General features: G+C 43.4%; 1 protein-coding gene across 1 annotated transcript in view; it reads right to left on the bottom strand.

Annotated features, from left to right (window-relative positions):
* The window catches only part of Prosalpha5 (proteasome alpha5 subunit), a 326,150-nt gene extending 311,012 nt beyond the window's left edge, over nt 1–15,138 (bottom strand). The window contains exon 1 of the mRNA XM_071663308.1: nt 14,916–15,138. The gene's annotated coding sequence lies outside the window, so the exon portion shown is untranslated. The remainder of the gene's footprint in view (nt 1–14,915) is intronic.

The following is a 15,138-nucleotide window of genomic DNA, read 5'->3' as shown; positions in this document are numbered from 1 at the left end:
CCCTCCTCCCCAGGACAATCTTTTAATTCTCCCATAGAATTTAATGAAATACTCCTCCCCAACCCCACACGACACGAGCTCCACCGCACTACTCCACCTCCACAACATATACACAAAAAACACATAACACAAAAAACACATATAACATAATATATACATATAAAAATGTAAAAAATTATTTTAGAAAAAACGCTGAAAAACTAAAACCTACTACTTCTAGCTTTGAAATGAAATGAAAAAATGAATGTCACATAATGGTTCGACCTTCGGCTATGGAAAAGGGACATGTCTATTTCAAAGCTATATATAATATAATATATAAACTATAATATATATAATATATATATATATATATATATCTCATATATATAATATTGGGGTGTATTTTTGGTGTAGCATGGACGCAAGTAGTAGTTTCGCTCTTTTCCCTTCTTCATTATTTTTCGGAAAAAAAAAAAATGAAAAAAATTTTCATTTAAAAAAGGCACACCAATGAAAATTTGAAAAGCAACCAGAGATGCTACTAACGGTTAGTGAATCAAGAACCGCTTGCAACCAAAACCTCCGCCAGGTGTAGAAGAGGGGTCCCGCAGTGTATCGAGAAGGACGTCCCCCAGAACTTTTTTTAAAAGGGGAAGTAAATGTTTATAGTTGTGTTACTGGATGTGTAGTTTTCCCCAATACCATACATGGTGCTTTGAGGAAAAAAAAAAATAGTGAAATTGGAAAAAAATGTAGCTTAGGGGAGAGGGGGGGGAGGACATTGAAGCTTTATTGATACAGTGGTTAAATTGATGAGAACTCCTAATTGACGTTTGTGTTTAAAATAAATTAATACAATATTTCCTTTTTCCATTTTTTTTTTTTTTTTTTTTTTTCCTTTCCACAAGCCAGAGGTTTGAAAGGGCATTATGTGACCATTCATTTTTTATTTATTTCAAATTTCAAGCAATAAGTTTCAGTTTTCCTAAATAGTTTGTCTTCTTTCCTTTTCTTACCATTTTTCATATGTATAATATATGTATTGTGTGTGTATAGGCGTATGTATGTGTATGTGGTGTATGTGTATATATATATATATATAATATATCATATATATATATATATATATATAGATATTATATAAATATATGATATATTATATATATATATAAATATTTTTAGAAGCAGTGAAAAGTTTTTATTCGGGATTAAGGCATATGTGTACGTGTGGGGAAAGAAGAGGAAAGTGATTGGTTCTTTTCCCCCCATGAATGAAGATGTTGTCGGCAAAAGGGTTGTGTGAATGTCTCCAATGGTTTGTTTTAAATTTTGTTATTTATGATGGGTTTGTTAGGGAGGTGAATGCAAAGAGTTTTTTGGAAAAGAAGGGGGCAAGTAATGAAGTCTGATTGGGGATGAGAGAGCTTGGAAGTGATCAGTGTTGTTTGATTGCGCTGATGATACACGCTGTGGCTGATTCAACTTGTGAGAAACTGCAGAACTGTGACTGAGTTTTGGTAAAGTTGTGAAAGAAGAGAAGTTAAGATAAAATGTGAATAAGAGCAAGGTTATTAGGTACAGTAGGATTGAGGTCCAAGTCAATTGGGAGTGAGTTTGAATGGAGAAAAACGGAGTAAGAGTGAAGTGTTTTAGGATATCTGGGAGTGGATCTTGCAGGCGGATGGTAACCATGGAAGCGAAGTGGATTCATAGGGTGGGGAGGGGGCGGGGAAAAATCTCTGGGGGGGGGGGGGGGGGGGGGGGGGGGGGGGGGGGGGGGGGGGGGGGGGGGGGGGGGGGGGGGGGGGGGGGGGGGGGGGGGGGGGGGGGGGGGGGGGGGGGGGGGGGGGGGGGGGAGGGATCCTGGGGGGGGGAGGTGGAGGGGGGAAGGGAGTGGGGGGGGGGGGGGGGGAGGGGGGGGCGGAGGGGGGGGGGGGGGGGGAGGGGGGAAGGGGGGGGGGGGGGCGGGGAGGGGGGGGCCTTGAAGAATGTGTGGGAAGTCGAGAACATTATTCTCGGAAAGCAAAAATGGTATGTTTGAAGGAATATGGTTCCAACAAAGTTGTATGGTTGCGAAGGCGTGGGCTATATGGAAAGAGTTGGTGGCGCAGGATGATGGATGTGCTGGAAATGAGATGTTTGAGGACAATGTGTGGTGTGAGGTGGTTTGATCGAGTAAGTAACGTAAGGGTAAGAGAGATGTGTGGAAATAAAAAGAGCGTGGTTGAGAGAGCAGAAGAGGGTGTTTTTGAAATGGTTCAGGGGGCACATGGAAGGAGAGAATGATGAGAAAAGATTGACTCAAGAGAGAAATATATGTGTCGGAGGTGGAGGTACAACCCACGGAGGTGCGCTCCTATGGAGACACACCCACTGATGGCGGTGGTGAACAACCGATGGATTCCCCATCATTATGTTAGTTCTCTGTGGGGTGTGGCCGAACCCTTGCACGAGGGTGAAAGGAGTCAAGGAAAAGAGGTGCATTGGAGCGGCGCGGATTAGTATACCCGGAGTTTTACCCCGTGAAACGTTAGCTGTCAGTGGATTGAAAATCAATCAAGGCAAAAGTGGGAAAAGAAAAGAGCGGTCGTCCTGGGGGTAAAAACCACATTAGGAAAAGAGACTGGTGTGAGTAAGAGTATAAATTTAGAAAAAATTTTGCGTGTTGGTTGGGGACGAGTAAATATATTACAATGTGTGACATAGGGGGGTTGGGGGTTTTTGGTGGGGGCCACAACAACAAACAAAAATTTCCTACCCCTTTATTTTTGCTTTTTCGTCTGGTGGGTTTTCTTGTTTCCCCTTTTCCCCCCCTCACCCCTCTTTTTTTAGTTTTCCCCACCCTCCCCTTGTGCGGCTGACGCTTAAAAAAGATTAAAGAAAAGCATAACCCCACGTACGCAAACGCGGGAGACAATCGACAAGCAAAAAAAAAAAAAAAAAAAAAAAAAATCATTATCCCTGGGGATAGGGTGAAAGAATAACTACTTACTTTTCCCACGGATTCCTCGCGCGTTTCCGTAAGAAAAGGACTAGAGAGGGGACGGGAGCGGGGAGGGGGCCCAGAAATTCTTAGAATCCCTCTCTTTTCTTCCCCTCACTTGTATTTTTTTTTTTGTAAAAACTTCTAAAATGGGAAAAAGAAGAAGGTAGTCCACCGCGGGGAGTGCTCAACCCTCCTCGAAGGCTAGATTGGGTGTCCTAAAATGTGTGTGGATGTAACAAGTAATGTGAAAAAAGGAGAGATAGGTAGTATGTTTGAGGAAAGAAACCCTGGATATTTTTGGGCTCTGTAGTGAAACGAAAGCTCAAGGGTAAAGGGGGAAGAGTGGTTTGGGGAAAGTTTTTTTGCTTGGGAGTAAAGGTCAGGGGTTAGTGAGAGGACCAAAGCAAGGGAAGGAGTAGCAAGCAGTATTCCGAAAACAGGAGTTGTGGAGTAAGTGATAGAGATGTAGAAAGTAAATTCTTTCTTCCCCTTCTACCATTAATATGGGTTAAAACGTGAAAGTATGGAGAGAGAGAGATGGGTTTGAATTAATTGGTGCCTATTATTGCACCTGGGCATAAGAAAATTCTGAGAGGCAATGTTTTGGGAAGCAGCTGAATGAGTTGTTTAGTGGTTTTGATGCAACGAGACACAGGGTTATAGTAGATGGGTGATTTGAATGCAAGGTGAGTAATGTGGCCAGTTATGAGGAAAATTGGTATACATGGGTGTTTCAGTGTTGTAAATGCGAAAATGGTGAAAGGAACTTGTAGATTTATGTGCTTGCAAAAGGACTGATGATTGGAATGACCTGTTTTAAAAAAGGCGAGATAATACATAAGTATTCTTATGTAAGTAGGAGAGATGGCCAGAGAGCGTATTGGATTACGTGTTAATTGACAGGCCGCGAAAGAGAGACTTTTGGATGTTAATGTGCTGAGAGTGCAAACTGGAGGGATGTCTGATACATGTATCTTTGTGGAGGCCTAAGGTGACGATTTGTCTGGGTTTTACCTTCAGAAAAGAAGAGATAATGTTGGGGTGAAGAGGGGGCGTGACTGGGGAGTAAGTGAGCTTGGGAAAGAGAACTTGTGTGAGGACAGTACAGGGTAGGACTAGAGTCCCGACATGGCCCAAGGTGCGTCCCCCTTTGTCACTTACCGTGTCGAGTGGTGCGTCCATGTATACAAAACGGTCCATCATAGCTGTCTATCTCCCACGCAGGTGCTAGTTGTTCACCTGCGCCGCTAGTGTCGTTTGAATCTAACGCCCGTGGACGATCGATTTAGTTGTAATCCGCCTACCCTCCAACCAAACTCCCCTCGCCTCGTCTCTTGCCAAAGTTCCACATTAAGCCGGGCCCCCAGCCCAAGTCGATTGCGCTTACAACACTCACTCCGCCCTGCCTATCCACGCCCGTATCCCGCGGAGCAACCCCGTGTCCCCCAGCCGTATTTGTTATCTCGCTTCCACCTTACCATATCTTGCTCACACCCCAGAAGAATTCATTCCTGCTTACCATCTCCCGATCGTCCGCCCAGGGCGGCCCCAGGCCCTTCAGAGCCGGCACGCCACAGGGGCGTGAGCTACCCCGACGAGGAGTTTAGCTCGACTGCTCTGGAGAGCGACAAATGCCTGTGTTAATAAGTCCCAGTTAGAATGCTGCACTCGAAGTTCCTCTACACAGGGAGAAAAGGTCGAGTGATTATTAGCCCCGATATCGTGGTAAGGTCCCCAGGCTGAAATTTCCCCCCTAGCCTCTGAGGATTGGCGGAATGCGTGCATAGTGCCATTGTACAAAGGCAAAGGGGATAAGAGTGAGTGCTCAAATTAAAGAGGTATAAGTTTGTTGAGTATTCCTGGTAAATTATATGAGAGGATATTGATTGAGAGGGTGAAGGCATGTACAGAGCATCAGATTGGGGAAGAGCAGTGTGGTTTCAGAAGTGGTAGAGGATGTGTGGATCAGGTGTTTGCTTTGAAGAATGTATGTGAGAAATACTTAGAAAAGCAAATGGATTTGTATGTAGCATTTATGGATCTGGAGAAGGCATATGATAGAGTTGATAGAGATGCTCTGTGGAAGGTATCAAGAATATATGGTGCGGGAGGCAAGTTGTTAGAAGCAGTGAAAAGTTTTTATCGAGGATGTAAGGCATGTGTACGTGTAGGAAGAGAGGAAAGTGATTGGTTCTCAGTGAATGTAGGTTTGCGGCAGGGGTGTGTGATGTCTCCATGGTTGTTTAATTTGTTTATGGATGGGGTTGTTAGGGAGGTGAATGCAAGAGTTTTGGAAAGAGGGGCAAGTATGAAGTCTGTTGGGGATGAGAGAGCTTTGGAAGTGAGTCAGTTGTTGTTCGCTGATGATACAGCGCTGGTGGCTGATTCATGTGAGAAACTGCAGAAGCTGGTGACTGAGTTTGGTAAAGTGTGTGAAAGAAGAAAGTTAAGAGTAAATGTGAATAAGAGCAAGGTTATTAGGTACAGTAGGGTTGAGGGTCAAGTCAATTGGGAGGCGAGTTTGAATGGAGGAAAACTGGAGGAAGTGAAGTGTTTTAGATATCTGGGAGTGGATCTGGCAGCGGATGGATCCATGGAAGCGGAAGTGGATCATAGGTTGGGGGAGGGGGCGAAAATTCTGGGAGCCTTGCAGAATGTGTGGAAGTCGAGAACATTATCTCGGAAAGCAAAAATGGGTATGTTTGAAGGAATAGTGGTTCCAACAATGTTGTATGGTTGCGAGGCGTGGGCTATGGATAGAGTTGTGCGCAGGAGGATGGATGTGCTGGAAATGAGATGTTTGAGGACAATGTGTGGTGTGAGGTGGTTTGATCGAGTAAGTAACGTAAGGGTAAGAGAGATGTGTGGAAATAAAAAGAGCGTGGTTGAGAGAGCAGAAGAGGGTGTTTTGAAATGGTTTGGGCACATGGAGAGAATGAGTGAGGAAAGATTGACCAAGAGGATATATGTGTCGGAGGTGGAGGGAACGAGGAGAAGAGGGAGACCAAATTGGAGGTGGAAAGATGGAGTGAAAAAGATTTTGTGTGATCGGGGCCTGAACATGCAGGAGGGTGAAAGGAGGGCAAGGAATAGAGTGAATTGGAGCGATGTGGTACACCGGGGTTGACGTGCTGTCAGTGGATTGAATCAAGGCATGTGAAGCGTCTGGGGTAAACCATGGAAAGCTGTGTAGGTATGTATATTTTGCGTGTGTGGACGTATGTATATACATGTGTATGGGGGTGGGTTGGGCCATTTCTTTCGTCTGTTTCCTTGCGCTACCTCGCAAACGCGGGAGACAGCGAAAATATATATATATATATATATATATAGGTAGATAGATAGATAGATAGATAGATAGGTAGATGGATATCCAGGAGTGGACCTACGAGCGGATGGAACCATGGAAGCGGAAGTGTCACTGGGTGGGGGAGGGGTCGAAGGTTCTGGGTGCGTTGAAGAATGTGTGAAAGGCAAGAACGTTATCCCCGAGAGCAAAGATTAGTATGTTTGAAGCAATAGTGGTTCCAACAATGTTATATGGTTGCGAGGCATGGGCGGAGGAGGGTGGATTTGTTGGAAATGAAATGTTTGAGGACACTATGTGATGTGAGGTGGTTTGATGGAGTAAGTAATGACATGGTATGAGAGATGTGTGGTATTAAAATGAATGTGGTTGAGAGAGTAGAAGAGGGCGTATTGAAATGGTTTGGACACATGGAGAGAATGAGTGAGGAAAGATTGACAAAGAGGACATATGCGTCAGAGGTGGAGGGAACAAGGAGAAGTGAGAGACCAAATTGGAGGTGGAAGGATGGAGTGAAAAAGATTTTGAGCCATCAGGGCCGGAACATACAGGAGGGTGAAAGGCGTGCAAGTAATAGAGTGAATTGGAACGATGTGGTATACCGGGGTCGACGTGCTGTCAATGGACTGAATCAGGACATGTGAAGCATCTAGGGTAAACCACGGAAAGGTCTGTGGGGCTTGGATGTGGAAAAGGAGCTGTGGTTTCCATGCATTACACATGACAACTAGAGACTGAGTGTGAACGAAGGTGGCCTTTTTGTCTTTTCCTGGCGCTACCTCGCTTGGAAGGGAGGGGGGGGGGGGAGGTGTGCTGTTTCAAGTGTGGTGCGGTGGCGATAAAATGGATGAAGGTAGTATGAAATGCGCATGTGTATATAAGTATATGTCTGTGTATGTATATGTATGTAAACTTTAGGATGTATAGGTATGTATATGTGCGTGTATGGGTGTTTATGTATATACACGTGTATGTGGGTGGGTTGGGCCATCCCTCGTCTGTTTCCTTGCGCTACCTCGCTGACGCGGGACACGGCGATTAAGTATATTATAGAAATAGAAAATAATACATATAAATATACAACCACCAGAAACCATATCCGGCAGACAATAACAAGAAACTCTTTTGTGGATGACTCTAGCGACATGTACATGTATGAGTTGGGACTATGGATGTGGGCTGAAGTTACAAAATGCAGTAAATTTCGCTCAACGGCGATATCTGGCATATAGCCAGATTAGACGGATTTCTTCTTGTATTTTATGAAATGAAAGACAATTAATTGAAATAATTCTAAAAATATATTAGTGTTTGTTCGTGTGAAGAATATAGCTTTAATCGTCAAGCAAAATCGCGTTTTACAGAGTAAAATATTGGGAAACGAAGCATTATGACACTATTATTGCTCAAAGATGGGGAGAAATCCCCGGGCGATATGCCAGTTTTGAATATTTGTGATGATTACATGTTATGGATAATCCTTCATGCAGCAAGTATTCCTACTGCACACTTTTCTCAAAGTTGAGCATAAATAGATAAGAGGACCGTTTATCGTTGGATAGAAAGAAATGAAGAGAGAAAACCAGGAAAATATGCCGAGAAGTGGACAGACAGCTCGACGCACGACTCGGCAACAAAATCGCAGCAATATAGATACGGCAAAGCGACAAACCTAACTTTAATGCTGTCGTTGTTAAATGGTCAACAGGAATTGAAGTATGTGACCAGACCATCGGGAACAGACTCCATAAAGCTGGACTGCACCACAGGACTCCTGCCATAAGACTATTGCTGAGTCAGACCAACAGGGAAGACCGGCTGGAATTCGCCTTGCAGTACCGTCTAGCGTATGTGTCTTTCTGGAAGACTGTCGTGTTCTGAGACGAAACGCACTCCTCCTCCGACCAGGACGGCAGGTGAGTGGTTAGAGACTGACTGTCCTGTTATTAATCGTCATCTAATATTAGGTTTTCCTTTTCATCCAAGCGAAATAGAACGTCAGTTAGTGTCTTACTTTGCGTCTGAGTTTCACTACACATCTCGCATGTCGCCTGGATTTCTTGTCTGTAGTTATGAAGCAGAGAACGTGAAGCTTTCACACCGCAGCGGCAGAATCAAGCCAGGATTGTAGTGCTGGATGGCCACAAGCGGACCTAGAGAACGGACACTCGTCCACCACCCCCTCACCGGCCAACAATACGTGGTCATACAAGTAATCATGCTCCCACCTGTGATGACCATGCTGCTTCCAGAACCCCAGAACATCTACACAGCCATGAACAACTCGCTTATCCATAACTCTAGAACTATAAATAAGTGGTTCGACCACCACCCTAAGGTCATTCGGATTCAGTGGCCGGTAACATCTCCAGATTTGATACCAACTGAAAATTTGTGGACATACATATCCTGGAAATGGGATTCTGGAGTTGTGGAAAACAAGGAAAACTTATTACGGCACGCCTTTGACATGTGGTGAAACTTAAGAGAGGCAAATATATGTGAAAATCGTGTGGCATCCATGCCAAACCGACTCGGTACAGTCATAGTGTTGGAGGAGTCTACACTAAATATTAGTACTGTGCCGTATTTTTTGTTTTGTTATCCCTAATTCTTGGCGCCTATCGTAATAATAATAATAATAATAATAATAATAATAATAATAATAATAATAATAATAATAATAATGATACAACGAATTGATTTCCAGAGAAGAAGTGTGAGGGTGGTCCATACGCGCTCGAGGCAAGTGAAACAATGGGTGGCTGGTATGCGAGGGAGCTGCGTGAAGGAATACAGACAAAATGATTGTTTTACAGATAAGCTTCAACAATGGTTGCAAACAGATGGGCATTTAACACTTCTCAAGGTCGCTTTGGGTGGGAGGGAGGGGGGGTGGAGTAGAGTTGACTTTTGCATAACAGAAACCGTAAAACATTATATGAATAACAAAGACGTTACTTAGAAATTTAGGATACTATGAATCAATGGATATTAATCGTGGCTTCTCTATCCAGGCCGTCCCTCTCACTCAGCCGAAGCTCGTTCACAGCAAATTTGTAAGGTGCCTATTATTTTTTCCAGAATAACACAACACTGTGTGCGTGTTATTGGAGGCATCTAAAATGGGCGGGGCACATTGTAACTATGAAGATATAAAAGTTTCGGCAATGCGGATCACAGACAGCAGCGTCCGCCAGCACATCCACCTCGATTCGCCAAAAGAAGTAAGTTATTAAACAATTATTGGTGGACAGCCAAATGCATTCATGTCTATGAATCGAATAAGACTTAGAATATGGGCTTATGAATTGTTTTTATTAAGAGAAGCTCTGCAAAGAAAGAAGACCTGGGGACGCGAGATAGAGGTAGATACCAGATACCACGGTTTTTTTTTTTTTTTTGAGTGTGTGTGTATGTGTCCGCAACATTTTGCAGAATGTGACATCATTACTTAGGGCATACGTACAACTGGCCCGAGAGAGAATCCGTACATTTATGGTTTTGTACTGCGGACTATTATTACCGCCAATTCTCGGTTAGAAAAACACAGGAAAAGTGACGTATCATTGAGCTCATGACATTATATATATATATATATATATATATATATATATATATATATATATATATATATTACGTATCATACTGTCGCTGTCTCCCGCCGTTAGCGAGGTAGCGCAAGAAAACACGAAAGAATGGCCCAACCCACACACATACGCATGTATATACATACACGTCGACACACGCACATATACATACCTATACATTTCAACGTATACATATATATACATACACAGACATATACATACATACACATATACATAATTCATACTTGCTGCCTTTATTCATTCCGTCGCCACCCCGCCACGCATGAAATGACTACCCCCTCCCCCCCCCGCACGCGTGTGAGGGTGGTTAGGAAAATACAACAAAGGCCACACTCGTTAACACTCAGTCTCTAGCTGTCATGTATGATGCACCGAAACCACAGCTCCCTTTCCGCATCTAGGCCCTACAAAACTTTCCATGGTTTACCCCAGATGCTTCACATGCCCTGGTTCAATCCATTGACAGCATGTCCACCCCGGTATACCACATCGTGACAATTCACTATTCCTCGCACGCCTTTCACCCTCCTGCATGTTCAGGCCCATATCGCTCAAAATCTTTTTCACTCCATCCTACCACCTCCAATTTGGTATCCCACTTCTTGTTCCCTCCATCTCTGACACATATATCCTCTTTGTCAATCTTTCCTCACTCATTCTCTCTATGTGAACTAACCATTTCAATACACCCTCTACTGCTTTCTCAACCACACTCTTTTTATTACCACACATCTCTCTTACCCTTTCATTACCTACAAGATCAAACCACCTCACACCACATATTGTCCTCAAACATCTCATTTCCAACACATCCACCCTCCTCCGCACAACCCTATCTATAGCCTACTCCTTGCAACCATATAACATTTTTGGAACCACTATTCCTTCAAACATACCCATTTTTCCTTTCAGAGATAATGTTTTCGCTTTCCACACATTTTTCAGCGCTCCCAGAACTTTCGTCCCCTCTCCACCCTGTGACTCACTTCCGCTTCCATGGTTCCATCCGCTGTCAAATCCACTATCAGATATCTAAAACACTTCTCTTCAAGTTTTTCTCCATTCAAACTTACCTCCCAATTGAATTGTCCCTCAACCCTACTGTACCTAATAACCTTGCTCTTATTCACATCTACTCTTGGCTTTCTTCTTTCACACACTTCAACAAACTCAGTCACCAGCTTCTGCAGTTTCTCACCCGAATCAGCCACCAGCGCTGTATCATCAGCGAACAACAACTGACTCACTTCCCAGGCCCTCTCATCCACAACAGACTGCACACTTGCCCCTCTCTCCAAAACTCTTGCATTCACCTCCCTAACAACCCCATCCATAAACAAATTAAACAACCATGGAGACATCACGCACCCTTACTGCAAACCGACATTCACTGAGAACCAATCACTTTCCTCTCTTCCTACTTGTACACATGCTTTACATCCTCGATAAAAACTGTTCACTGCTTCCAGCAACTTGCCTCCCACACCATATCCTCTTAATACCTTCCACAGACCATCTCCATCATATGCCTTCTCCAAATCCATAAATGCTACATACAAATCCTTATGTTTTTTATAAGTATTTCTCACATGCATAGTTCAAAGCAAACCCCTGATCAACACATCCTCTACCACTTCTGAAACCACACTGCTCTTCCCCAGTCTGACGTTCTGTCCATGCCTTCACCCTCTCAATCGATACCCTCCCATAGAATTTCCCAAGAATACTCATCAAACTTATACCTCTGTAATATGAACACTCACCTTTATCCCCTTTGCCTTTGTACAGTGGCACTATGCATGCATTCCGCCAATCCTCAGGCACTTCACCATGAGCCATACATACATTGAATATCCTCACCAACCAGTCAACATCACAGTCACCCACTTTTTAAATAAATTCCACTGCAATACCATCCAAACCTGCCGCCCTGCCGGCTTTCATCTGCAAAGATGTAAGGACGTAAGGGGAGTGGGGGTTGGAATGGATTGTATTTAGGGAAGCAGTGATGGATTGCGCAAAAGATGCTTGTGGCATGAGAAGCGTGGGAGGTGGGCAGATTAGAAAGGGTTATGAGTGGTGGGATGAAGAAGTAAGATTATTAGAGAGAAAAAGAGAGGCATTTGGACGATTTTTGCAGGGAAATAGTGTAAATGACTGGGAAATATATAAAAGAAAGAAGCAGGAGGTCAAGAGAAAGATGCAAAAGGTGAAAAAGAGGGCAAATGAGACTTTGGGTGAGAGGGTATCATTAAACTTTCTGAATAAAAAGATGTTTTAGGAGGAGGTAAATGAAGAGCGTAAGACAAGAGAACAAATGGGAACATCGGTGAAGGGGCCTAATGGGGAGGTAATAACAAGTAGTGGTGATATGAAAAGGAGATGGGTGAGTGTTTTGAAGGTTTGTTGAATGTGTCAGATGATAGAGTGGCAGATATAGGGTGTATTGGTCGAGGTGGTGTGCGGAGTGAGAGGGTCATGGAGAATGGTTTGGTAAACAGAGAAGAGGTAGTGAAAGCTTTGCAGAAGATGAAAGCCGGCAAGGCAGCAGGTTTGGATGGTATTGCAGTGGAATTTATTAAAAAAGGGGGTGACTGTGTTGTTGACTGGTTGGTAAGGATATTCAATGTATGTATGGCTCATGGTGAGGTGCCTGAAGATTGGCAGAATGCATGCATAGTGCCATTGTACAAAGGCAAAGGGGATAAAGGTGAGTGCTCAAATTACAGAGGTATAAGTTTGTTGAGTATTCCTGGTAAATTATATGGGAGGGCATTGATTGAAAGGGTGAAGGCATGTACGGAGCATCAGATTGGGTAAGAGCAATGTGGTTTCAGAAGTGGTAGAGGATGTGTGGATCAGGTGTTTGCTATGAAAAATGTATGTGTGAAATACTTAGAAAAACATATGGATTTGTATGTAGCATTTATGGATCTGGAGAAGGCATATGAGAGAGATGGTCTGTGGAAGGTATTAAGAGTATATGTTGTGGGAGGCAAGTTGCTAGAAGCATTGAAAAGTTTTTACCTAGGATATAAAGCATGTGTACGTGTAGGAAGAGAGGTTCCCAGCGAATGTCGGTTTGCGGCAGGAATGCGTGATGTCTCCATGGTTTATGGATGGGGTTGTTAGGCAGGTGAATGCAAGAGCTTGTAGAGAAAGGGGCAAGTATGCAGTCTGTTGTGGATGAGAGGGCTTGGGAAGTAAGTCAATTGTCGTTCGCTGATGATACAGCGCTGGTGGCTGATTCGGGTGAGAATCTGCAGAAGCTGGTGACTGAGTTTGGTAGTGTGAAAGAAGAAAGCTGCCAGTAGATGTGAATAAGAGCAAGGTTATTAGGTATAGCAAGGGTCGAGGAACAAGTCAACTGAGAGATAAGTTTGAATGGAGAAAAACTCGAGGAAGTGAAGTGTTTTAGATATCAGGGAGTGGATTTGGCAGCGGATGGAACCATGGAAGCGGAAGTGAGTCACAGGGTGGGGGAGGGGGTGAAGGTTCTGGTACGTTGAAGAATGTGTGGAAGGCGAGAACATTATCTCGGAAAGCAAAAATAGGTATGTTTGAAGGAATAGTGATTCCAACAATGTTATATGGTTGCGAGGCGTGGGCTATAGACAGAGTTGTGCGGAGAAGGGTGGGTGTGTTGGAAATGAGATGTTTGAGGACAATATGTGGTGTGAGGTGGTTTGACGGAGTAAGTAATGAAAGGGTAAGAGAGATGTGTGGTAATAAATAGAGTGTGGTTGAGAGAGCAGAAGAGGGTGTATTGAAATGGTTTGGTCACATGGAGAGAATGAGTGAGGAAAAATTGACAAAGAGGATATGTGTGTCAGAGGTGGAGGGAACGAGATGTGGGAGACCAAATTGGAGGTGGAAGGATGGAGTGAAAAAGATTTTGAGCGATCGGGGCCTGAACATGCAGGAGGGTGAAAGGCGTGCAAGTAACAGAGTGAGATGGAACGATGTGGTATACCGGAGTCGACGTGCTGTCAACGGATTGAACAAGGGCATGTGAAGCGTCTGGGGTAAACCATGGAAAGCTTTGTGGGGCCTGGATGTGGAAAGGAAGTTGTGGTTTCGGTGCATTATACATGACAGCTAGAGACTTAGTGTGAACGAATGTGGCCTTTGTTGTCTTTGTTGTTGTACCTAGCGCGCGTGCGGGGGCAGAGGGGTGTCATTTCATGTGTGGCGGGGTGGCGACGAGAATGAATAAAGACAGCAAGTATGAATTATGTTCATGTGTATAAATGTATATGTCTTTGTATGTATTTATATGTATACGTTGAAATGTATAGGTGTGTATATGTGCGTGTGTGGATGTGTATGTATATACATGTGTATGTGGGTGGGTTGGGACATTCGTCTGTTTCCTTGCGCTACCTCGCTAACGCGGAAGACAGCGACAAAGTATATATATATATATATATATATATATATATATATATATATATATATATATATATATATATAAAGCTGCTTTTAACTAGTTCCAGACCCCCCCCCCCCATTCCTTCTTTATTCAGTAACAAGTTCTGGATCATCCTGTTCCGAAGGCACCAGTCCAGCGAAAATGACACGCATTACTTAACTGAAAGTGATTTATGTAGTTAAGAAACCAAGCCTCTGTTAAAATCTGGCTGGTATGACCGGTGCCACAGCTCACTTAATATGATATACGGTGCTAAAGTACCTGTAATACACACAATACAAAGGGAAAACGATTGTATGGGAATCCCCTCAGATTCCATCCGTTTTTAAAAGTGCTTTGAATACCATTATTGACTAATCAGCCTGGAACATGCAGTTCCACAGGTCTCAGACCTCAAAATCAGTTACTGAAATCAGTTGAATCTTTACAATCGAAACATCAGGGCCAAACAGCACTCGATATGATATCTTTAATTCTATCATGACCACACCATCTGCAACATATTACTTGACAAATCATGGCCATATAATACCCTACATATCTCTAATCAAATGAAACATCATGGCCAAACGAGATGATTAATAGTTATTATCTTACCTTACGCCGGGCGACACTTTACGTAGCTCCGCGGTTTAATCACTTAAATGTTCCAGACAATCACACTGTATCCAGGTTTGGTGTAAAGTTTCTAAACGCAGTTATGTTGACGTCATCTATCGTTAATATATATTGCAATGTTTCATCACATTTTTCACTAATCACAATAATCAATTGTTGCGTTTTCCTTTTGATTATCAGCGTTGTTTTCCAGTGCGCTTTC

The sequence above is a fragment of the Panulirus ornatus genome, chromosome 7 (genome assembly GCF_036320965.1).
Source record: "Panulirus ornatus isolate Po-2019 chromosome 7, ASM3632096v1, whole genome shotgun sequence".
NCBI classification, from domain to species: domain Eukaryota; kingdom Metazoa; phylum Arthropoda; class Malacostraca; order Decapoda; family Palinuridae; genus Panulirus; species Panulirus ornatus.
The sequence above is the reverse complement of the archived record's forward strand: the minus strand, read 5'-3'. Positions and strand labels throughout refer to the sequence as shown.